The sequence below is a fragment of the Delphinus delphis genome, chromosome 16 (assembly GCF_949987515.2).
Source record: "Delphinus delphis chromosome 16, mDelDel1.2, whole genome shotgun sequence".
NCBI classification, from domain to species: Eukaryota; Metazoa; Chordata; class Mammalia; order Artiodactyla; family Delphinidae; genus Delphinus; species Delphinus delphis.
The window spans coordinates 8,032,818-8,055,121 of NC_082698.1; the positions used below are offsets into that span (position 1 = coordinate 8,032,818).

The following is a 22,304-nucleotide window of genomic DNA, read 5'->3' on the forward strand; positions in this document are numbered from 1 at the left end:
CCGCATCGCACAAGCCGTGTTTACTTGGAAGGAGAGGGGGCGGGAACCAAACCCACCGCTCCGCGCACACGCCTTTTTCTCACATTCCAGACTCGAGCTGATGTGTGTCAGCGCGACATGGGGCGGGGGGAGGGTTCTTTTCGGATGTTTCATTCGCCATCCGCACGTCACTCCCAAACTTTTCCTCCCTGCGCTCGGGGAGTCAGGTTGACGCGCCCTGGATGAGGGGCTCGAGGCGCGGGGCTGGGCGCGCTCCCGCGGAGCCGGAGCCGAAGAGGCTCCCGGGCTGGACTCGGGCTTCTCAGGTACAAGTTGGGTGCCAGGCGCGGCGGAGGGGGCGGCGACGAGCGGCGGGTGGTGTCTGGCTCCGGGCTCCGGCGCCCCTCCGCGTTCTGGCCGGGCAGCGCCGGGGGCGGCCCGGGCTGGGCGTAGGGAGTCCGGCCTGGCGGAGGCTGCGCGCAGCCTCACTCCCCGCGGCGCTCCCGGCGCGGCGGCAGCAGCGGCGGCGACGACGGCCCAGGCAGACAATGAACTTGCGAGCGCGCGGAGCCGAGGCAGGTTTGGGCCCCGCGACCCTCGGCCCAGTCTCCCCGAGGCAACCGCGGCCCCCAGCCGAGGGCGTCCCCTCGCCGCCGGTTCTGGCCGTGCTCTGGGCGCCCCGCGCGCTGGGGACCCCGCGGGAAGGGTCGCACGCCCCCCTCCCCGGCTCGGGAAAATGCGGTCGGAGCTCGGGGACGGGGTACTCGGCGGCGGGGTGGTGGCGCCGCGGACAGCCGGAGGCCGGCGGGAGGCGCACGCCACGGGGCACGCACGGGGTGGCTGTCCAGGAGAACGACCCCAGGAGTCGGAATCGGGGCGGCGCGCTGCAGGCGGAGGACCGACGGACCGACAGATCGGTGCTTTCTCCTTAAGAGCGCGCTTTGGGTGGGGATGGGGGTGGGGGTGGGGATTCCCCAGCCTTGCGCTCCGCTTCCCGGCGCACTTCTGGGAAGTTTCCAGGCGCGGCCCGAGGCAGGTAGGTGTGCATCTGCCACTCTTTCCTGGACTCGGGTTCAGAACCGCCTCCTCGCCCCGGCTCCAGTCCTGCGGCCACACTGGGAGGGGAGGCTTGGTGTGTGTTGGGGGTGTCCCGGGCGCCGAAGCCTGTGGGACCGGGTTCCGGGAGGGGGACCGCGGGGGCGGGCCTGGGAGGAGACGGGGGCGCGGCGAGGCCCGGGGCGTCCTGAACTTTTGCTCCCCGCTCCCTCTTCCTTCCTCCCCGCCCCCTGCCCCCTCCCAGCTCAGGAGGCGGCGTGACTCCGGAGTAGCCGGCGCTTCCCGGCTGCGGTGGCGGCGGCGGCGGCGTCCCCGGCCGGCCTGGGCGCGGCGAGCCGAGCGCTGCAGGTCTGAGCCGAGTGGCGCGGCGGGGCGGCCGGGCGGTGGAGCTGCGGGGTGACGAAGCTGTGGGGAGCCGGGGTGGCAACGGCCCCTGCGCGGGGGCGACGCTGCCGATCGTGATGGAGCCCGAGTCTGTTGGGTTGTGTGTGCGGGTGGAGAGGACTTGGCGGCCGTGGGCGGATGGCGGGCGGCTCGTGGCGCAGTTGGCCCCCTTGGAGCCCCCTAGGATCTTGGGATGGAGGCGCCCGGGAGAAGGGAACCTCGCCTTTGGGGGAATGAATGAAGAGCTGTGGAAGCGCCTTCCGACTCCTCCGGGCGAACGGATTGGCCGCCGCGCGCGCTTGTGTGTGCTTGTGTGTTTAGGATCTGGAGCCGCCAGGGTCCTGGGCGCGGCTGCTCGACCGCCCCGTCGCGGTCCTGGTGCCCACGTTGCCCGTCCGCCCAGCGCCCGGGGTCGGCCCGCGGGGCTGGAGCGGCGGGTGTGGACTGAAGGCTGGGGCTTGGGTGCCGGCTGTAGGCAGCTGGACGTCCGCGCCTCGAGCAGGGAGGTTCGAGAAGGAGGCGGCAAAGCCTGGGGCTGAGACTCGCTCCTCCGGCCCCCAGTTTCCGGTTCCCCGAGGCCCTTCGCTGCATTCACGTTGGGTGAGTTGATGGCACGGAGTTCTGGGGAATGAAGTTGTATGTCCAGGAAGCCGCAGGACGCCCCGGGAAGGGATGTGGCGCGCTGTTCTGTGAGGCTGAGCCGAGGGCTTCGCAGGGCCCCAGCTCCTCTTTCCTCAACTGCGGTTCCTGAGAGGGCAGCCAGCCAGCCGGTGTTGGAGCAGAAAGCAGCCCGGGGGCACGTGCACCCGCTGAGGCGTCCAGGTGGAAACTGAGGCCTGGAGATTTGCCCCAAGTTCCTCTAGAACCTCGCACACCATTTTCTATGCCCAGCTTTCCTGCTCCCGCCCCCTTCCCAAATGGTGCAAAATCAGGAACCCTCCCTTCCAGAACGTGGCACTTATTAATTTTACCAACTGTACGTTGAATCAGGCCGTCTTGAGGTGCAAATCATATATGATTTTGTTTAAAATAGCATGGGCATAAAAATGCCTTTTTATGAGGTAGTTTTAAATCAAATACGTTTTTGTCTCTAATACTCCTGAAAGATTGGCAGGAAAATGTTTTCCTTGCCTCCTGCTGCATGGGGAAACTGAGCCAGCCAGGTGAAGCAGCTTGCCGTGGTCTCTCTCAGTGCATAGGTGCGTAGTTGAGCCAGAAGTGGAGCTGCAGGGCTCTTCTTCCCTCCCAGGTCCAGCTTCCCGGGAGAACCATTTCTAGGGCCCTCTGAAGGAAATTCAATGATGTTTTTGTGTTTTTTTCTCTCTGGGTATTGTATGACTGCAGTGAGCAGGGTTAATTCATCCAGGATATTGTGTGTGGGGGGTGGAGAGGCGGGTTTGTCCATAGTGGATCCCACGTGAGCCTTGCTTTTCTTTGATGGTTAGATGGCCAGGCATCCCAGCACCGTCACTGTGGCTGCCGTGAGGCCTCTGTGTCTGCACCTTTCTTCTCCTCTGTTGCTGCTGCCCCTGGCCAGAAGAGGTGAGGAATTTGATTTTCTGCTGGCCTGAAGGAGAGAAGATTAATCCCTGCATCTGGAAGAGGCTATGTTTACAGGAAAGTTTGGGAGAGGCTGGGAAGTGGACTCTGCTTACTTGGTGTCTGGAGAAGGAGCAGAAAAGAAACTCCAAGTCAACCAGCTGGGCCATGGGAGCCCCAGGCTCTTGGAACCTGCACTAGCAGAAGCTTTAGGTTAGGGCTGGGTTGTGATTAGACTGTGGTTGTCCAAGGCCACCTAGGGCCTGGCTGGAGGTGACCCGGCTAGCATCCGCCTGGCATCTGCCGATGGCATGGATAGCATCCGCGTCCAGGCGAGCTCCGGGGGATGGGGAGAGGGGAGACGCTCTGGGGCTGCCCTGGGCAGGTGAGCACATGCCCTACCTAAGGAGGGCAGCTTTGGCTCAGCTCCAGCCAGTTGGGGGGGAAAAATCGACTTGACAGGTCTTGTTACTTCTCAAGAGAATTCTTGAGCCTGGACATTTAAGTGTGGGCTCCAGTGCTACAAGTAGGGGGTGGGGTGAGTACTCTGCCAGGAGGTCTGAAGCTTGACGTCTGGCCCTGTGTCTGTGTACTGGGGAGGGCATCCCACTGTCAGAGACCTGTGACACCTGACGGGGCATGGGGATCGCATCTCCCCGAGGCCGAGGGATTGAGAATTGACGGGAGCCCGATGTGCCTGTGGCCATGTGCCCGGCTGCTTCATGTGCCGTGTGTCATGCGTCCATTCAATAGCTATTTGATGAATTCTTTTGTTTTTAATTTCATTTATTTATTTACTTATACAGCAGGTTCTTATTAGTTATCTATTTTATACATATTAGTGTATATACGTCAATTGCAATCTCCCAGTTCATCCCACCACCACCCTGCTTCCCCCCTTGGTGTGCATACATTTGTTCTCTACATCTGTGTCTCTATTTCTGCCTTGCAAAGCGCTGAATTCTTGTCATGTGGAAAGAGACACCCTGCCTAAAACTTTTTATATAATTTCATTATCAAATAGTACACCATGATAAGATAGAGACCCAGCCCTCGGAGGAAGGGAGCAGGCAAAAATGCCTGTACCTGATGGACAAATGAACAGCGAGCTGCGTTCAAAGGTGGGCAGGACAGTAAGGCAAGGAAAGTGAGAGGTGGGTTGTATAGGAGGAGAGTCTCCTTTTACTGATGTGGAAATTGAGGCTCGGAGTAGTGGGTCTGAGGTCACACAGCCCAGAAGTGGAAAGTCAAACCAGGTCTCTGATTCTCCAGCTCCTGGGCTGGCTCTGTCATCCCACCCTGCTGGACTGGAGCCTCTTGGAAACTCCTAGATGAATGGACCTTCGCTGTGGTGGGGAGCTCTTGCTTCCTGTCCCTGTATCCAGACCCTGTCCTGGTCCCCAGGTCTCAGCAGGCCCTGGATTGCCAGGTGTCATTTGGGATGCATTTGTATGAGAGAGGAGTTTCCTTAAATTCTAAAAACAGAAACTAGTTTGAAACGTAGCTGGCCTGGCAGTGTCACCGTGTGAGCACTCTGTCACTGGGCATCTCTTTACAGCACGTGATTTAGAAGCGACACTTGCAGCCACTGGTGAGAACGGTACATCCACATGAAAGTCAGGATGCTCAGGTGATGTCGACTGAGTTCCGCCGGAACTGTGTTGCTTTGCTGTGAATCCAGAGCCCGTCTTCTCACTTAGCTAACGACGTCCTGGGAGACTGTTTGGACTTGCACAGGGTCTTTCGTTATTGTTCTCAAGTGCTGGGGTCTGATTTCCTTCCTGAGACGCTCATCTTTTAAAAGGAAGCACTGGGACGAGATGATTTATGTGTAGACCCGTGTCTTCACAGCATGAAATGAAGCATAGAGGTGGGAGTTGTCTACTGAGTATCCCGTCTCCATATCTAGGAAGAAAAGTAAAGGTTTTTTGTGGATTTGGGCCAATACAGAATATATAGATATTTTTACGTACGGGGGTTGGGGAGGAAGACATTTGGTCATAACAGCTGTCATTTGCTGGGCCCCTACTGGTTCCCAGCTGGCCCTGTGCCAGCCAGGTCAGACAGGTGTCCCCCTGTGTCTCAATCAGAGGGCAGGGAGGCTCTTGGAGATCACAGGGAAGAAGCTTTCAGTCATCCGGATGTGCAGGAGCTAGGAGCACGGAATGGCAGTGGAGGAAGGAGGGAAATGGGGCTGGAGGGGGAGAAAAACAATCCTGGCTCTAGAAGGGGAAGGCGGGCGTGAATCAGCAAGTGGTAAGGGGCGGGGAGGTGGCAGGAGAAAGCAGGTTCTCAGTCTCTGCTGATTTCGAAAAGGATGTACAGGAAACGCGAGCAGCCTCTTTCATCAGCAGCAGCTACATGCAGCATTGATGCCTTCTTCCAGGTGCAGGCCCAGGGCCAGGTGCGTGGGAGCTGAGAGGCAGCGCTCAGAGCAGTAGGCGAGGCAGAACTTGCAAGTCGGAGTTCCACAGTGCTGCCCAGAGTGCGGCAGGAGTCTGCATTAGCGACTCTGACATTGGAGTGGTCTGGGGCGACTTCACCCCGGCCTGAGAGCTGGGGTCCTCTACATGACAATACCTGCCGGGCACTTGGAGCGGTGCCTGGCATACAGTAAGTGCTTAAGAAACATCGGCTTTTGTGGTATTCTTTAGCTCTAGAGCTCATAACCAGGGACGGGGGACGTCTCTGATCCCTCTGAAATTGCACGTACAGTCTTTTATGTAGATGTGTATATTTCTTGGTGTGTGTTGGGGGTGGAATTCTGGCATATTCTACCTCAGAGGACTTCTCTTACACCCCGTAAGGCCGGGAGCCCCAGGACACATTGGATTCTAGTCAGGCTGGTTGCTTCACCTCTCTGGGCTATTTCTTCATCTGTGCAAAGAGGGGCCTGGATCCACAGTTGCCCTCTGGGATGCTTCCAGCGGAACGCTGTGGACAGGCTGTAGGTCAGTTTGACTGTGCTCCCATGAGATGCGCTTAAGCCCAGGGCAGACCAGGAAATGTGCTGGGGTGGCTGGCTTTTGAATGTTACATCTTGAGCACCACTGTAAGCGTCAGAGAGTCCTGAGTAGGTGTGGGGGGGCCTTTTTGCCGGGGCAGGCTCTCCCTGACACCTATGCTACATTTCTAGAGTTTGTCCTGGTCCAGGCCTTTCAGGTCTCTGAAGAAAGTGAGGCTGGTGGATCCTCAAAAGCAGAGAGTATCATTATAATGGAAACCTGGACACTTTCCAGAATCGTGTTTGTGATAAAAATATTGAAACAGGCAGCCTAGTTACCCAGGTGCCTGGAAAATACCCCAGCATGGGCAAATAATTAGATTACAAGGCAGGCGCAATTGTTTTTTCTAGTGATATGCGGGAACCTGGTGGTTTCACGTCTTCTCTTGAAATGGAGTATGTGTTTGCTGGCCTTTTTTGCTCCCTGTGGTCAAAAACATAGTGGAGTGGCCTCTGAGGGGGAAAGGACATGAGAGTTGGCAATTCTGTCCCTCTCGGGGCAGCCCTGGATCTTGGGGGGAAGTTCTGTCCCGCTCTGCTGTGCCCTTGTAGGGAGCTGCCCCCAGGGCCGGGGCCCGTGGCACATTTGCTGTGATGTTAGAAGGTGCATTTCAGAGTCTGAGAGGTCTGTGAAGGTGTGTTATTTTCTCACCCCTTGTTGAAAGGGGTCTGGGCAGCTCTGTCTGCCCTTCGTGACACACGTTAACTGACTCGGGCTGGATGAAGTAAGCTCGGCCAGCACCTTCATTTTCCAATCAACCAAATGTTTGGTGCCCATCATGGAGATGTTCTTTTAGCCTGGGTGTTGAATCCTGTATAGGCCCTTGGAGGTGGTGGGGTGAGCCTGGGCACCCCGTTGACCTGCGTTTGATCATGACCCTGGGCAAGTGGTTTAATCTCCTTGTGCCTCGGTTTCCTCACCTGTAAAGTGGGGTTAATAATCTCTTCCTTGTCCTTGTAGTGTAGTTTGAGTACCAGTAGTACAAGTTAGGGTTCAAGGGAGCTCCCCAAACTGAGCCCCTCTTTCCTGGCCAAGTTCTGAACTTACAGAGAGAGAGGGGAGGAGAAAGATAGGTGGAGGTAAAAATGCAATGTTTGTTCCCGGCTGAAGTAGACATAGTAGAATGTGATTGAACCGGTGGGCACGTGGGCATCGCAATCCTCAAGTGAGAAGTGGGCAGTTAGGCCGGCTGACCTCCCCTGAGTCACAGGTCCAGTGGGAAAGCGGCAGCCTCTCCCTGGGCCGGCCCCCTTCCTCCACAGGGTAGCCAGCAGGGGGCAGTGCCTACTCTGTGTGGGAAGAGGCAAGGCCAGGCTACCTGTGTCTAGGTCCTCCTTGCACACTCCTGGGATGGGGGTGGATGGACACCACCAGGTGTAGACACAGGTGGTGGTACACAGGTGGCGCTGTCTCCACGAGGAAGAAACATCAGGAGTGGGCAAGACGATACCCCCCCATCCCCCACCCCACCTCCACACACAGCAAATAATAAGTACTTAGCCCCGGGCCTGACCCACGGGGGCGGGGGGCAGGGGTTTGGGGCTGGCACGTGGTACCTATTAGGCATAAATTGATAAGGGCAGCATTAGATATGCAGTTGATAAGGATATTGAGGGGGACACTGAGATTAGGAAGTGAGCCTGTTAACCAGGCCTTGTTATCTGTAGAGCATGGCAGTGATTAGCCAGATTGAGATAATGATTAGCCTTTGTGACACACATGTAATTTACAAGGGGCGGGGGTGCCCCCGGAGCCACTGGCTGGCTGACAGCCTGGTAGCCTGAGTGGGAGAGCCTTTTCTGCCTCCTCTTGGTTCTCCCTCCCGGTTCATCCCAGGGGGGAACTGTGGATCCAGCCTCCTCTTTGCATGGCCTGAACCTTCATCAGCCCCCGGCCCCCCGTCCCATCACCACCTTCGGGAAGCTTTGCCAGTAATTCTTACCATCTCTCCATATCCTCCCATCCAGGTGTTACCGTCCTCCTCTGAGTGTCTGCAATTCTACGCTATTGAACTCAACCTACTTTATACCACGTTCTTTCTAGTTTTCCTGGGTGTGTGGTCCACTCACCCATGTCCAGCAAACCTCTCAAGGTTGATGAGGCTGTCTGGGGGCCCACTCAGTCGCGAGAGTTGAATGAATGCTCAAAAGCCAGCTAGTCCTGGAGGAAGGGCTGTGATGGATTTCACGTGGGCCTCTGGGTGTGCATCCAGAAGACAGAAAAGTATCCCCAATTCGGCAGCATATGGTGCAGGAGAGTTAATGCTTGTCGCTAAATTTCTGCAGGAGTCAAGAGCCTAATGTAATAACCTTGGATTTCCTGACACTAGAGTTTTGGGCTATTAAAAGGTAGTGAGCCCAGTTTTTTGTGTCTTGAGAGTCTTGGGGATAAACGTTATGGAATTTTGGTTGGTATTTCAGGAATAGAAGTCAGGAGCCATTTACTCAGGAAAGAAATGTTGAGGCCGTTAGTGTTTCTTATGGCCAGTATAAATAGCTTGTCTTTAAGTTCCATGCTCCTTTGTTTGGAATGTAAATATTTGCATTAAAAATATAAAGTATGTCCCGGCATGTATTTATAGGGACCATAATTTCCAAACCAAAAATCAGACTATTGGTCTACAGAGGATTACTGCCTCTGATTCAAGAACCTGTTTATGTAAAGTCTTCCAAATGTACACACAGAACCGTATTTGCTTTGTGCACAGAAGGGATCTCCAGGATTACAAGAAAGCGGAGTTGCCCCAGGGAATTGGGCCAAGTAGTTGGGTTTCCCGACAGACACTTATGATCACGCTGTTAAGTTGCAACCACCCCAGGGCAGGGCGAAGTTTTGGCCCAGGTCCCGTGGGACCGGCCGGCTTCTCCGTCCTCAGTCTCCTAGACATCCAGGTGGGAGTTGGCCGCAGCTGGCTCATCTCTGGGTCATGTAACCAGACGCCTGATTTCAGAATTGCTGTTGCCGTAGGAAGATGTGAGAAGAATGCGGGGATTGGTGTTCTTTCCGCCATCTCGTTTCTGGTTCAAGGATGAACTCTGAGGGCCCCTGGAGGCTGTCATCCTCCATCAGATTCTTGGGGCAGTTTAGCTTTTTAATTTTCCATGAAGAAAAGTGCAGATTTGTCAGACATTTGCTGGAGGCAGGATATCACCGCTTATTTGGTCTCCGCCCTCTTCTTTGGAATGAGAGATTGGGGGCTGCAGTCGGGCTGGGCCAGGGCCTCTGCTCCTGGCAGAGAGAGAGAGAGAGAGAGAGAGAGAGAGAGAGAGAGAGAGAGAGAGAGAGAGAGTGTGTGTGTGTGTGTGTGTGTGTGTGTGTGTGTTGGGTGGGTTTATTCTCCAAACTCTCTGTTGGCAGCCCTCGATGGAAAGCCTCTCTCCAGAGTCTCAACAAATACAGAGTGGGGGGATGTCTGGTCTGTTGGAGAGGGCCAACCTAGTCCATAAGCCAGCCCTGAATCCAGGCTCATCCCCCGCCTGGAATCCTCCCTATCATCACAGGGTGAAGGACAAATGAGTGGGGACCCAGGGGGGGTCTTGGCAGGGCCGGGGACCCCAACTCTGGCCTCTGTTTGGCTGCTACCAGGACCTCCTTTGTCTGGCATCCCAGCCAGCCCAGGGCCCTTCTCTCTGGTGGGACCAACACCTCCTCTCCCACTGGACACTGTTGCCTTAGGACTGGGACTCAGTTTTGAGGTAGCAGGACTCCTTCTCTGTCTTGCAAAGGGGATGGTGTCCTGGCTATAGGAGTTTCAAGCATCTTTCTGCTTGGGGTCCCAGGATGCTGAACCCCATCCAGGGGAGGAAGTGAAGCAGGGTGGTGGTCTGAGGGGAGGGGCGTGGAGAGCTGAGTTGTAGGCCCACGCTGCCTGTGTACCATCCAGCATTAAGCACTAAACTTCCCCTCTTTGTCTCTTACTTTGACCCATCAGTATTTCTTGTCTGAAAGAAACACCATCTGGGCTTAGAAATGGTGAGTCCTTCGGGAGGACCATCTTCCTGTGTAGCTGGGTGTTCTTGAACCGTGGGAAGCTCACGATTGCCTTCTCTTTGGTCATCTGTAGCCTGACCTTCACTGATGGGACCGTCCCTTATTCTGTCACAATTCTCTATAAAGATAATAGTTCCAGGAAGGCCCCATCCAACCCCACTTCAGGCCAATAATCCAAGCGCACTGTTTTGAAAGTCAGAGGAAACAGCTGCTTTTAGGACATACTGAACTTGGCTAAGAAAGTTATCAGCGGCAGTAAACGAGAGGATGAAAGAAGGCTCCGATTAATGCAAGTGGGATCAGCCTGATATCTGTGCTGCCCTAGCTTTGAAAAGCTGTTCATACCTGCTCTGTAGCAGTTTCTGTGAGAAATTAGATATGGAAAGATGTACAAAACGGAAGAGTGAGCTTAACAAATGTGGCCTCTTTATTGGAAATAGTTTCCAGGAAAAAAAAAATCTTTTGCCCGTGGGTCGACAGCTGAGAATCCATGGACCTTTTGCATTGTTCACAATCTGGCTCAGAGAATAAAAGTGATGTATTGGAAAGTAGATGAAACCTCAGTTGCCATTTAGATGGTAGAAAATAAATTTGCTTTTGGCTGTTAAAACTGAAACAAATCAATAGGAAAATGCAGGTCTGCCCACATTTAAGTCAGCAGTTTCTTTTTTTCTGTGTGTGTGTGGGTTTATGTACCTTTGGATCAGTTATGAAGGTACAGGATTGTTTAGGGAGACGTGTGTGTGTGTGTGTGTGTGCGCGTGCATGTATTTATGTGTATATATATTTATTTTACGAAGTTCTCATCTGGTATTTTTAATGTGAATTTTATTTTTATTTTTTTATACAGCAGATTCTTATTAGTTATCTATTTTATACATATTAGTGTATATATGTCAATCCCAATCTCCCAAATCATGCAACAGACTTTTTTGCCCATTCACCCTGTCCTTTTTATAAAACAGCTTTAACGAGATGTAGTTCACATAACATAAAATTCACCCACTTAAAGTATACAATTCTGTAGTTTTTAGTATGTTCACAGACATGTGCAACCAGAACCACATGTAATTTTAGAACACTTCATTGTATCAAAAAGAAACCATGTACCTATTAGCTATCAGCCCTCTCTCTCTCCATTCACCCCCCACCCTCCAGCCTTAAGCAACCAGGAATCTATTTTCTATCTCTACTGATTTCTCTATTCTGGACTTCAGGTGAATGAAATCATATAATATGTTTTTTGTGTGGGTCTCATTTCTTTCACTTAACATAATGTTTTATGGTTCATCCATATGGTAGCTTATATCAGTACTTCATTCCTTTTTATGGCCAAATAATATTCCATTGTATGAATAGACCACATTTTATTTATCCATTCATCTGTTGATAGACGTTTGGGTGTTCTCCACCTGTTGGCCCTTATGAATAGTGCTGCTGTAAACATTCATTTATGAGTTTTTGTGTGGACATGTTTCCATTTCTAGAATTAAAATTTATGAGGTATTTTTACTTGCTTTTAATAATAAGATTCATTTACTTTTTTTTTTTTTTTTTTTGTGGTACACGGGCCTCTCACTGCTGTGGCCTCTCCCGTTGCGGAGCACAGGTTCCGGACACACAGGCTCAGTGGCCATGGCTCACGGGCCCAGCCGCTCTGCGGCATGCGGGATCCTCCCGGACCGGGGCACGAACCCGCGTCCCCCTGCATCGGCAGGTGGACTCCCAACCACTGCACCACCAGGGAAGCCCTCATTTACTTTTTTATATGCTTTTTCCCTGGCCCTAGAGAAGGCTTGATTCTCAGATGAGGTACTGATCCCCACCTGAATTGTTTAGAGCTTGGAAAGGGCTTCAGGGAAACATAGTCCAGCCCCATTTTGTAGATGGGGAAACCGAAGCCCAGAGAGGCCACACAGAGTCAGGACTGGATCTGGGTTTTCAGAGTCAGTCCAGTTACCCTGAACGTTTTCCCTGAGCGCTTAGTAAAACCGCAGGTCACCCTCTTGATTGGCTGGGGACAATAAACACAGGCCGGTTGGGTGGACAGACGGTGACCGCCTGGCCCAAGCCCACTATTCTAATCCCCTTTGATCTGCAAAGGCCCCAGAACAACTCATCCTCCACCAGCTGCCAAACGAGAACTGCAGCTCGTGGCTCCTGGCGCCAGTGCCTTCTGAGTCCCTCCCCTGCAGCTACGGGAGGCCAGCGCTTATCCGGAGAGTAATTAAATTAGGAACCAATTCAGAGAATGAAATTTTATCTGATCTGGCCAAGCCCATAAACAAGGGGCTGTGGTTGTGACTCCAGGGTACATTATGAAGTTGTTTTTGAAAGAGTTAGGCTGGGCCACAGCAAGGAAGGAAATGTGCGGGACCTGCAGGCAGCTTTCCCGGGTGGGTGTGTTGCAAGGGCTGGGGGTGTGTCCCGGGGTGTTGAGCTGAATCCCCAGACTAGCTTTAGTTTTTTCCTTTTTTTTTCTAGTTTTATTGAGATATAATTGACATATAACATTGTATTAAAGTGTACAACATAATGATTTGATACATGTTTATATTGCAAAATGATCACCACAGTAGGTTTAGCTGACATCCATCACCTCACGTAGTTGCAATTTTTTTTTCTTGTGATGAGAACTTTTAAGATTTACTCTCAGCAACTTTCAAAAACACAATACAGGGCTTCCCTGGTGGCGCAGTGGTTGAGAGTCCGCCTGACGATTCAGGGGACGTGGGTTTGTGCCCCGGTCCGGGAAGATCCCACATGCCGCGGAGCGGCTGGGCCCGTGAGCCGTGGCGGCTGAGCCTGTGCGTCCGGAGCCTGTGCTCCGCAACGGGAGAGGCCACAACAGTGAGAGGCCCACGTACCGCAAAAAAACAAACAAACAAAACAAACAATACAGTATTGTTAACTATAGTCACCATGCTGTAAATTAGATTCCCCAGAACTTATTTATCTTATAACTGGAAGTTTGTACCTTTTGACCACCTTCACTCATTTCCCCTCCCCTCAGCCTTCCCTACCCCCCAACAATCAACAGTCTGTTGTCTGAACCTTATCATTCAGCTAGCTCTAGCTTTTGGTTGTCTCTCTTTTTTTTTTGGAATTTTATATTATTTATTTTTTGATACAGCAGGTCCTTATTAGTCATCAATTTTATACACATCAGTGTATACATGTCAATCCCAATTACCCAATTCATCACACCCCGCCCCACCCAGACTAGCTTTTTTTTTCCTAAAGAAGCTGTTGGGGGTAGGAGTTTATTATTTATTTATTTTATTTTTGCTGTGTTGGGTCTTCGTTTCTGTGCGAGGGCTTTCTCTAGTTGTGGCAAGCGGGGGCCACTCTTCATCGCCGTGCGCGGGCCTCTCACTATCGCGGCCTCTCTTGTTGGGGAGCACAGGCTCCAGACGCGCAGACTCAGTACTTGTGGCTCACGGGCCCAGTTGCTCCGCGGCATGTGGGATCTTCCCAGACCAGGGCTCGAACCCGTGTCCCCTGCATTAGCAGGCAGATTCTCAACCACTGCGCCACCAGGGAAGCGCCTAGCTTTTGTTTTGTGACTGCAATGTTCTCGATGCTTAGGAAAGTTCACCTGCTAAGATCCTCCTGGATACATTTCACGCTGTTATCATTGACCTCTACAACTGTGATCAGAAGGAAACTTTGCAGGAGGCTCGTTGACTCTAAATCCAGGTGCCACATCAGAACTCCTGTGGGGCGTTTTGAAAGAAATATGCATATACTGCAGTCCTCCATGAGTTCTTCAGGGGTTGGCCCAGGGCATCTCTGTGTGCGTGTGTGCTCACGTGTGCTCACATGTGCTCATGTTCGTACGTGGGTGTGTGTGTTAAGCTCTTTAGTTAATAAGATGGAATGTAGCAGTGATTGTAATTGTTCCCCTGAGGAGGATTTCCAGTCCTTCCATGGCAAAGATGGGGGACAGGTACTCTGCAGAAATCTCAGGAGTGATCCTCTTCTGTCCTCAATCTGTCCTCAACTGTGACTCTCTTTGGGTTCCTTGATCAGATTCCCTGGATGTGATGGATGTACATGTTCCATCACTGCAGCATCTGTGGGATTTTAGCTCTGGTTTCCTTCTCTGCATGAATGGCCCAGCCAGAGACCCAGGAGTCTCCTTGGCCCTTAGCTGGTCAGTGCAGGAATTACCTCCTTTCCCTCTCTGCCACTAGAAGGTATTTGTCCCTTTAGGATAGGAGGTGTGTCTCACTCAAGGTTATATCTCCAGGACCCAGCCCATGGGAAAGAATGATTGGATGGATGGACAAATGGATGAAAGGAGGAAAGGCAAGAATACATTGATTGATTGAAAACCTCGACCCACAGTGCGGAAATGGCAAGGGTCTTACCGGTCGTCTGGGTTGTTTTCCTGTCCTGCTTACCCCCCTTTTACAGCTGGAGAAACCGAGACCTGGGGGGTGAAATGACTTGCCCCTGATCCTTCAACTTCGTTAACGAAGACCATTTGAGAGCCTGACCCTTCATCTTCAACTCTTCTGACTCAGGCTCTGCAGCCCCCTTTTTTTTTTTTTTTTACGGTATGCGGACCTCTGTTGTGGCCTCTCCCGTTGCGGAGCACAGGCTCCGGACGCGCAGGCTCAGCGGCCATGGCTCATGGACCCAGCCGCTCCGCGGCACGTGGGATCTTCCCGGACCGGGGCACGAACCCGCGTCCCCTGCATCGGCAGGTGCACTCCCAACCACTGCGCCACCAGGGAAGCCCTGCACCCCCTTTAAGAGCCACCCTCCAGTGATTGAGGACCTACCGTGTGCCCAGTGCTGTCCTAGGAGCTGGGAATCCAGCAGTAATTAGACGGACAGGGTCCCTGCACTCACAGAGTGTATATTCTCATGGATGAGTTCACGAATATCAGAGAGCAGACAATAATAAGTGCTATGGGATGGGAAGTGACTGTCTGGGTGATCGGAGAAGGCCTTCCGAAAAGGTGGCATCTAAGCTGATTCTTGAATGACAAGAAGGCACCACCGTCTGCAGCTCGGGACGAGCATGCCAGGCAGAGGGAACAGCCAATCCCCTCCTGGGAGGAGGGGATCAGTTGGTGGGATGGGATCAGGTGGGCTTGGGAGAGCTGGTCAGAGGACTTGGTTCATAGCACCCTTGGGTTGATGCCCGTTGTTCTCGGTTCTACATCCCCCGAATTTTCCTTTACAGCTTCGCTTTCTCACTGTCTCATCTCTGGGTGAAGAACCCTTGTTCCCTGCCGGCTGGCCCACGGCTGCTGCAGTTTCAAAAAGCAGGGCTGGTGAGAAGCAAAGAAAACCGCCATCCTCCTTGTCCTCTCACTTAGGGTTTGAGAGCAGAAGTTATTTTCTTTTTCTTTCTTTATTTTTTTTGTGGTACGTGGGCCTCTCACTGTTGCGGCCTCTCCCGTTGCGGAGCACAGGCTGCAGACGCGCAGGCTCAGCGGCCATGGCTCATGGGCCCAGCCGCTCCGTGGCACGTGGGATCTTCCCGGACCGGGGCACGAACCCGCGTCCCCTGCATCGGCAGGCGGACTCTCAACCACTGCGCCACCAGGGAAGCCCTGCCCTCATTTTTTCAGGCCACTGCATCTCTGGTCCCAGTTCTCACTGACAGCTCTGTGTCCTGGGGCTGCTTACTTGACTTCTCTGAGCCTCTTTCCTCACCTGCAACACGAGGGGCTTGGCTGAGAAGATGTCATGTCCCTTCTGTCTTTGAGTGCAGTTGGTTTTACTGGTGAAAACAGTTATATCAGTAGAGGAAGAAACACTCCAAAGAGCTGAGTGAAATTTCTACCCTGTCCCTTGTAGGGACTTTTAAGGTTGGAAAGATTTCTGCTGCCTAGTTTGGTTTGATGGGAACCTCAATTCCAATTGAATTATGCTCTGGTGTATTTTAATTAAACCATCTACAAACTGATTTCTTAAAGACGCAAAATCCCCATGCATTGTGCTGTGTCTGAACCCCCTACATTCAGCTCTGGGTCAGAGTGATGCTTGTAATAACCAGAAGGTGTTGTGTGAAGCTGCTTACGGCCAGCCTCATGGACTGCATTAATCGTGAGATGCCACCAGAACGTGATGCGAGGACGTTATCAGCAGATACGTAATTGATTTTGCATCCTCCGCAAAGGAAGGTTAAAATGAAGCTTGTTGGTAAATGGTATTTAAACCTCGTTGTCTGCAGACGAGTTGTAAAAACTAACAGAGCGGAGCACTTGTAGGAGGGCTTAATTTTTTTTTTTTTCAGATTGTGGAATGAGTTCATCCCTCAACTAAGGTAAAGATTTTCCCATTTAAAGGGACTGGAAGAGCGTAAGCTTCAGGTCATAAATTTCACAGGCGGGGCCTCCACTTGAGTGCCTCTGAGATGGCTAGACTCTGGGATGGCTTTGTAATCACATTAGCTTGATAAATTAAAGGTCCCCATAGTTTTAAAATCGTCAGGCCGAGCTGCATTAGAAAAGATGCTGTTATAGACCAGAGTTATGATAAACAGGCTCATGTAAACTGATTTTGCTAACTTTCCTCTTGGTATAGTATGGAAGATTCTGATTCTGCAGTGACCCTGGAAAGGTCTCTACTTAAACCAATGATGGGAGTAAACCGAGGGTGTAATGCCATTTCCAAGTATTCATTTGTACTTTAGCTGTTACATGTACCAGGAATAAGAGAAGCTCTCTGGATGTGATTTCTCTCTCCGTTTAATCCTGACTGTATTACTCTTTCGGTATCTCCAGAACTGGCTGTATAATTTGCAGGCCTTAGTACCACATGAAAATGTAAGCCCCTTAGGAAAAAATTATTAAGAACTTCAAAATGGGGACAGAAGAGCATTAAACGAAGTGTGGGGCCCTTGTGGGCACCGGGCCCTGTGTTACTGCATGGGTTGCAGCCCTTGGAGCTGTCCCTGGGCATCTTGTATCATGATCATCCTAGACCACCTTGACCTGTAGCAACTTGTGTGAACAGTAGATTGTAAGCATCAGGAGGACAGGGCTGTGGCCACGTCACCTAGGTGTGCTCTGTGGGCTCTGGCAGGGTTCTTGACCCCTGTACGTGCTTAGGAGAGACTTGCTGAGCTGAATCGGTTCGTGGAGGGGTTGTCCTGGTCTGCTGGTGGGATTTTATGTGGCTTTCTCAGGTTCCATGCATCAGGAATCTGGAAAAATCCACCTTTGGACTCTTCAGAATGGACAGGTACAAGGACCAAAAATCCTACTGTCTGACAGCTCAGCTTGGAGAAGAGTACAAAACCCTTCTAGATTTTGTGTGTGTGCGTGTGTGTATGTGTGTGTCTAAAGCCAGTGATTTTTCACTGCAGAATATTAAAGGCTGACAAAATCCAGCACCTCGCAATGGTTAACGTGTGTCTCTGTAACCCTGTGCCTTGGTCCCTAGAGGGCCAGCTCCATCCTATCTTGGCTTTCATCTCTGGTGTCCACTGCTTGGGCTCTGCCCTCCCAGCTGAGTGGAAGGCCTCTGGAGAGGTCCAGGATCTCAGGACCACTGTAGGTCACCCTCGACCTTTCCCAACCCTGGAGAGAGAGCCAGTGTGCAAAGTCGGGGGTGGGAGGGGGCGGACAGCGCATCTTGGCGAGGAAACAGACTCCAGCGCCTGAAGCATCCCTCCTCTGGAGCAAGTGGCTGCAGGGCTTGGAAGGCCCAGTTCTTCTTTGTGTTAAGTCTTTGTTCTCTCCCGCGTGTGGAGCTGGGACTTGCACAGGCTCAGCGGGTGCCTCTTTCCACTTAGAAGCCGGTGGAGAAGCGGAAAGTGGCATCCAGGGCTGCCTGCCAAAGAGACGGGAGGTTCCAGCAGAGGAGAGCCGGGACTTGCAGGTTTTAAATTGGAACCGGTGATCTTGAATGAGGATTAAAGTTATTTTTTATTGGGGGAGGAGCTTGGGGGTTGCTCTGCTCAGAATTCCTAAGGAAAGCTCTTCAGAGGCACGTCTCGGGGGGAGTTACTGGGGACTGCCACTGGATTCCCCGCCTTTTGTTCTCAGTTTGTACAGAGGTCTCCGGGGGTGTGAGATCAAAGGGAGCCGGGATGCTGTGCTCTCCTTTCATTGTCTCAAGCTGATGGGTCTGAATGGGGCTGTGATGCTTGAAGAAAGAAAGAAACCGTCTTTTATACATCTCCTGGCTGGGGAGAGATTACTGGTCAGGAATCGGGTGGTTCTGGAGGCCACAGCTGCCCTTGCTGAGCCCAAGACTGTCTGTGGTACCTGGGTGTCCGGAATCAGGTCCTCCCTTTCAAGGCTACACTCAGCCAGCACTTAACTTACTCAGGAAATGACAAGTTATAGTACCTTGGTGTGCAGACGAAAGCTGGTTTTATTCATTTTCCCTGTGAAGACATCTGAAATCATTGTTTTTATTTTGAAAAGAAAAATAATAGGAAAAAAACCTATAATATTTTTATTACCTGGTGCGGGAGTCTTAGATAACTTAAATAATATGTTGGGTTTAAATTAAGCTGTTGGGGAAAAAATCTTGTTGCATAAACCAAAAGAGAGAGAGAGAGAGAAACATGAAAAGATGAATGTGCGAACAACCTCTCCCCTCTGCAAAACCTCACAAACACCGAAGCGGCTGGGATCTTGTCTGTAGTGTCCACCCACTGTGTCCCGTGCCTAGACCGGCTGCACTGAGTGGAACCTGTTAATGAATGAATGAATCAGGTGCTGGATCCCTGTTCTGGCCTGCGAGTTGGCCTTCTTGGACAGTGTCCTCAAATGGAAGGAAACTGTAAAGATACAAGAAAATAGTACTATCATGTTTGAGACACTGTGGTCAGTGATTAACCCAAGTCAGTCTCCTCTCCAGCCCTGAGGGGTAGATAGAGCTCAGAGAGGTTTGGTAACTTGCCCAGCGTCAACCAGCTGGCAGTGGCTGGGCTGAGATTTGATTCTAGGGCTTGCCCCACGGCTGCACACCACTCTTTCTACAGGAGATGTCAAGGAGAGGGAGAAATAAGAGGGATGGACAGCCAAGTGTTGGGAATGCCTTGGTGTCCCCACTCTGAGCCTTAACCCACAGATGGACACAGACAAGGAAATAAACATCGGCTGCTGGGAGCCGGTGGTGGCTAAGACGTGCCCGGTCCCTGCCCTCATGGAGCTTGGGTTCTATTGGGTGGACGAGGTACAAAAACTGAGTCAAATGATTATTTAATTTCAACTGTGATGGGTGCCAGGGGGAGACGAGGGGGGGCAGGGGTGATATGTGAGCGTGCCTGTTGGTGCATTGAGCCAGCGTGACCAGGGAGGCGTCAGAGAGTTCCAGAGAATGATGGAGGAAACTTGGAGGAGAGTGGGGAACCAAGGAAGCTCTGAGCCCAGAGGGGAGGGAGGGAAGGTTCTAGAAGGCCTCCTGGAGGGGCAGAGTCTGTGATGTTGGGTGAGTGACAGGGGTGGTCGTGGTGAGCTCGAGGCACATGCATCCCAGGGAGGTGCCAGGACCTGGGGTTCTTCCTCTTCAAGGTTCAGAATGTGGGGACTTCCCTGGCTGTCCAGTGTTAGGGCTCCATGCTTCCACTGCACGGGGCATGGGTTTGATCCCTGGTCAGGGAACTAAGATCCCACAGCCGCGCAGTGCAGCTAAAAAAAAAAAAGTTGAGAATGTGGTGGGCTTCTGGTTCCTGGGCACTAGATTGATTCCAACCCTCCCCAGGCTCAAAGAGCGAGTTCCCTTCCCTGGGGGCCCAGCAGGAAAGCTTGGGTTTGCTGTTGATCTAGCAGCTTCTGCCCCAGAAAGTCCTCTATGGAAAGTGGCAAAAAGAATACATGAGAGACTGCCCTTTTAAGCCCGCACTTTAGACCTCACGCCTGCCGGGGTGTGCCCGGCCTGCAGGTGGCTGCCGAGCTGAGCTGGCCGCGTGACGTGGCCCGGAAGGACCGGGGTTTGTCGGCCTCCTTGCCAAGTCCACCCTGGATGGAGCCCTTTAAGACCCTGGAAACCCTTCGAACCTGGGAACTGGAGGTCATTATCCTCTGGACTGTGAGCTGGGTCATAAAATCAGCCCTGAGTGGCTATGAGCGGAGGTGACTTTGGTTTGGTGCCTCTGAAAGGAGAAGGGGGTCAATCTGATGGGAGGACGTTGCCCTTTGCAAGGCCAGAGAGCTGGATTGCACGCATGTGGGCGCCTTCACGCCCGTGTCAACTTGCCTGCGTGCCCTTTGCTTCTTTCTTGGCTTCTTATTGGGGCAGAAACCTACCACCGCCCATTCTAACTCTCTTTTCTTTATGAACGTTTTCCCCCCATGGTGTGTAACAGACCTAATTAGAGAGCACCTACCAAATGCTTACAGCTCGGTGCATTTGCATAAACAGAACCCACCTGTGCAACCGGCACCTTGGTCAAGTGTGTCAACAGCACCCCAGAAGCCCCCAGTCAGGGGAGATCACCTTCCTGATCCCCACGGCCTCTGCTGGTTTCGCCTGTTCTTTGTACTTTATATAAACGGAACAATGTGGAATGTTCTCTTCTGTGTCCAGTTTCTTGCACTCAGTACTACGTTTGTGAGATTCTTTCCTGGTATTGCGTGTGGCTTTAGTCTGGCCTTACAGCGGGGGCTCTGAGCACCCTAATTCTAGTACCTGCCTTTGATCAGCGTTGGGATCGTTTCTGTTGGGCACATACCTAGGAGCAGAATTGCTGGTCTTTGGGAATCAATGTGCTCAGCGTCAGTAGATGTGGCTAGTTTTCCAAGCTGGTGTATCAGATACGATTCCCACCAGCAGTATGTGAGTCTCCTGAAAGATGAAATAAGAGCCTGGAAAAAACATGCCGTGAGACTGCCTCCTGTTTCCCCCCTGCTCCCCGCTCCGAAAAACCCCGGGGGATAACTGCTGATTATTCCTCAGGTTTGCATTGAATGGATAAACTGGGAACTGAGCAGAGAATCCCTACCATGCCCCTGAGAGATGTCCATCCCTACTGGGGTTCTGCACCCCATGGTCATGTTTCACTTGGAGCCAGTCTTTGTGCCTGAACGTGGGAATGGGGATTTGTTGGTGTCTGGGAAGAGCCCTGAATCTAGCATTTAGTCACTGCCCTTTGGGGTGTCTGCTTGCATTGAAGCAGAGCCTCCAGGCTGATCTTTGAGATGAAAGTGGCTGGCCTGGGGTTCCTCCCTCCTGGAGCAGGGGAAGGGGGAAGGGGCTACCACCACTCAGAAAGATTTTATTTGCAAATCAATCCAGTCCCAGAACCAACTGGTTCTGCACACTCCCTTCTTTTGTGTAGCCTGACCGGCCAGATTTTCCCACCCCCCACGTTCAAGGTGGGGAAAGAGCTTTTCCTTCCCCCCAAGGCTGATGTCCAGGCTGACTGGGGCTCCAGAGCAGTGAGAAGAGGCAGCTGACATTTCCTGAGCGTCCCTGTGTGTTGACAAGAGCTATGGGCATAGGCATGTTGGTGTCCCTGATACGCACAGGAAACTCAAGGAGAAAAGACTCTGTCCCTGAGTGCAGGGCCAGCCCTGGCTGAGTTCCAAGGTGCATGGGCTGCCCTGGCTCCATCAGATTCCCGACTCACACCATGGCCGTGGCTGGATAAGGGAGTATTGGAAAGAAGGAAAATCTGTGGCCATTGGCTTGAGGCTTAAAAGTCACCTGGGGGGCTTCCCTGGTGGCGCAGTGGTTGAGAGTCCGCCTGCCGATGCAGGGGACACGGGTTCGTGCCCCGATCAGCGAAGATCCCACATGCCGCGGAGCGGCTGGGCCCTTGAGCCATGGCCGCTGAGCCTGCGCGTCCGGAGCCTGTGCTCCACAATGGGAGAGGCCACAACAGTGAGAAGCCCGCGTACCGCAAAAAAAAAAAAAAAAAAAAAAAAGTCACCTGGGGTGATTGCCCACCTACCTCCCCCTGCCTGCAGTAGATTCTGAAGATCTGGGGCAGGGGTGGAAGCTGTGTTGTTTTGGTTTTTTTTAAAAACATCTTTATTGGAGTATAATTGCTTTACAATGGTGTGTTAGTTTCTGCTTTATAACAAAGTGAACCAGCTGTACATATACATGTATCCCCATGTCTCCTCCTTCTTGCAGAAGCTGTGTTTTATCTAGTACCCTAGGAGTCTTACATCAATTTTGGGAAACAGCAATTTCCCAGTGCCTTTTGTTGGGAGGCCAGGTAAGGAGAGGAATGAAGGAAGTAAGAAACAGACCTCAGCCTCGAGAAGCTCCCTGTCCTGAGCAGTAGAAATTTCTGGGACAGTGGAGATACTCTGTATCCGTGCTGCCTGGGCTGGTAACATGAGCCACGTGTGGCCAGTGGGCACTTGAAATGTGACTAGTTTCGATTCCACCGAGGAACCGAAATTTTGAATTGCATTTACTTTT

The 22,304-nt window shown here is 52.3% G+C and overlaps 1 protein-coding gene across 3 annotated transcripts in view; it reads left to right on the plus strand.

Annotated features, from left to right (window-relative positions):
* The first annotated feature begins 208 nt into the window (after nt 1–208).
* Nucleotides 209–22,304, plus strand: part of CHST15 (carbohydrate sulfotransferase 15) — an 84,932-nt gene continuing 62,836 nt past the window's right edge. The window contains exon 1 of one of the 3 annotated variants that reach the window (XM_060033884.1): nt 209–305. The gene's annotated coding sequence lies outside the window, so the exon portion shown is untranslated. Of the gene's footprint in view, nt 306–1,323; nt 1,384–22,304 lie in introns of those variants that run through there. The other 2 variants (XM_060033883.1, XM_060033885.1) reach the window with 2 other exon arrangements.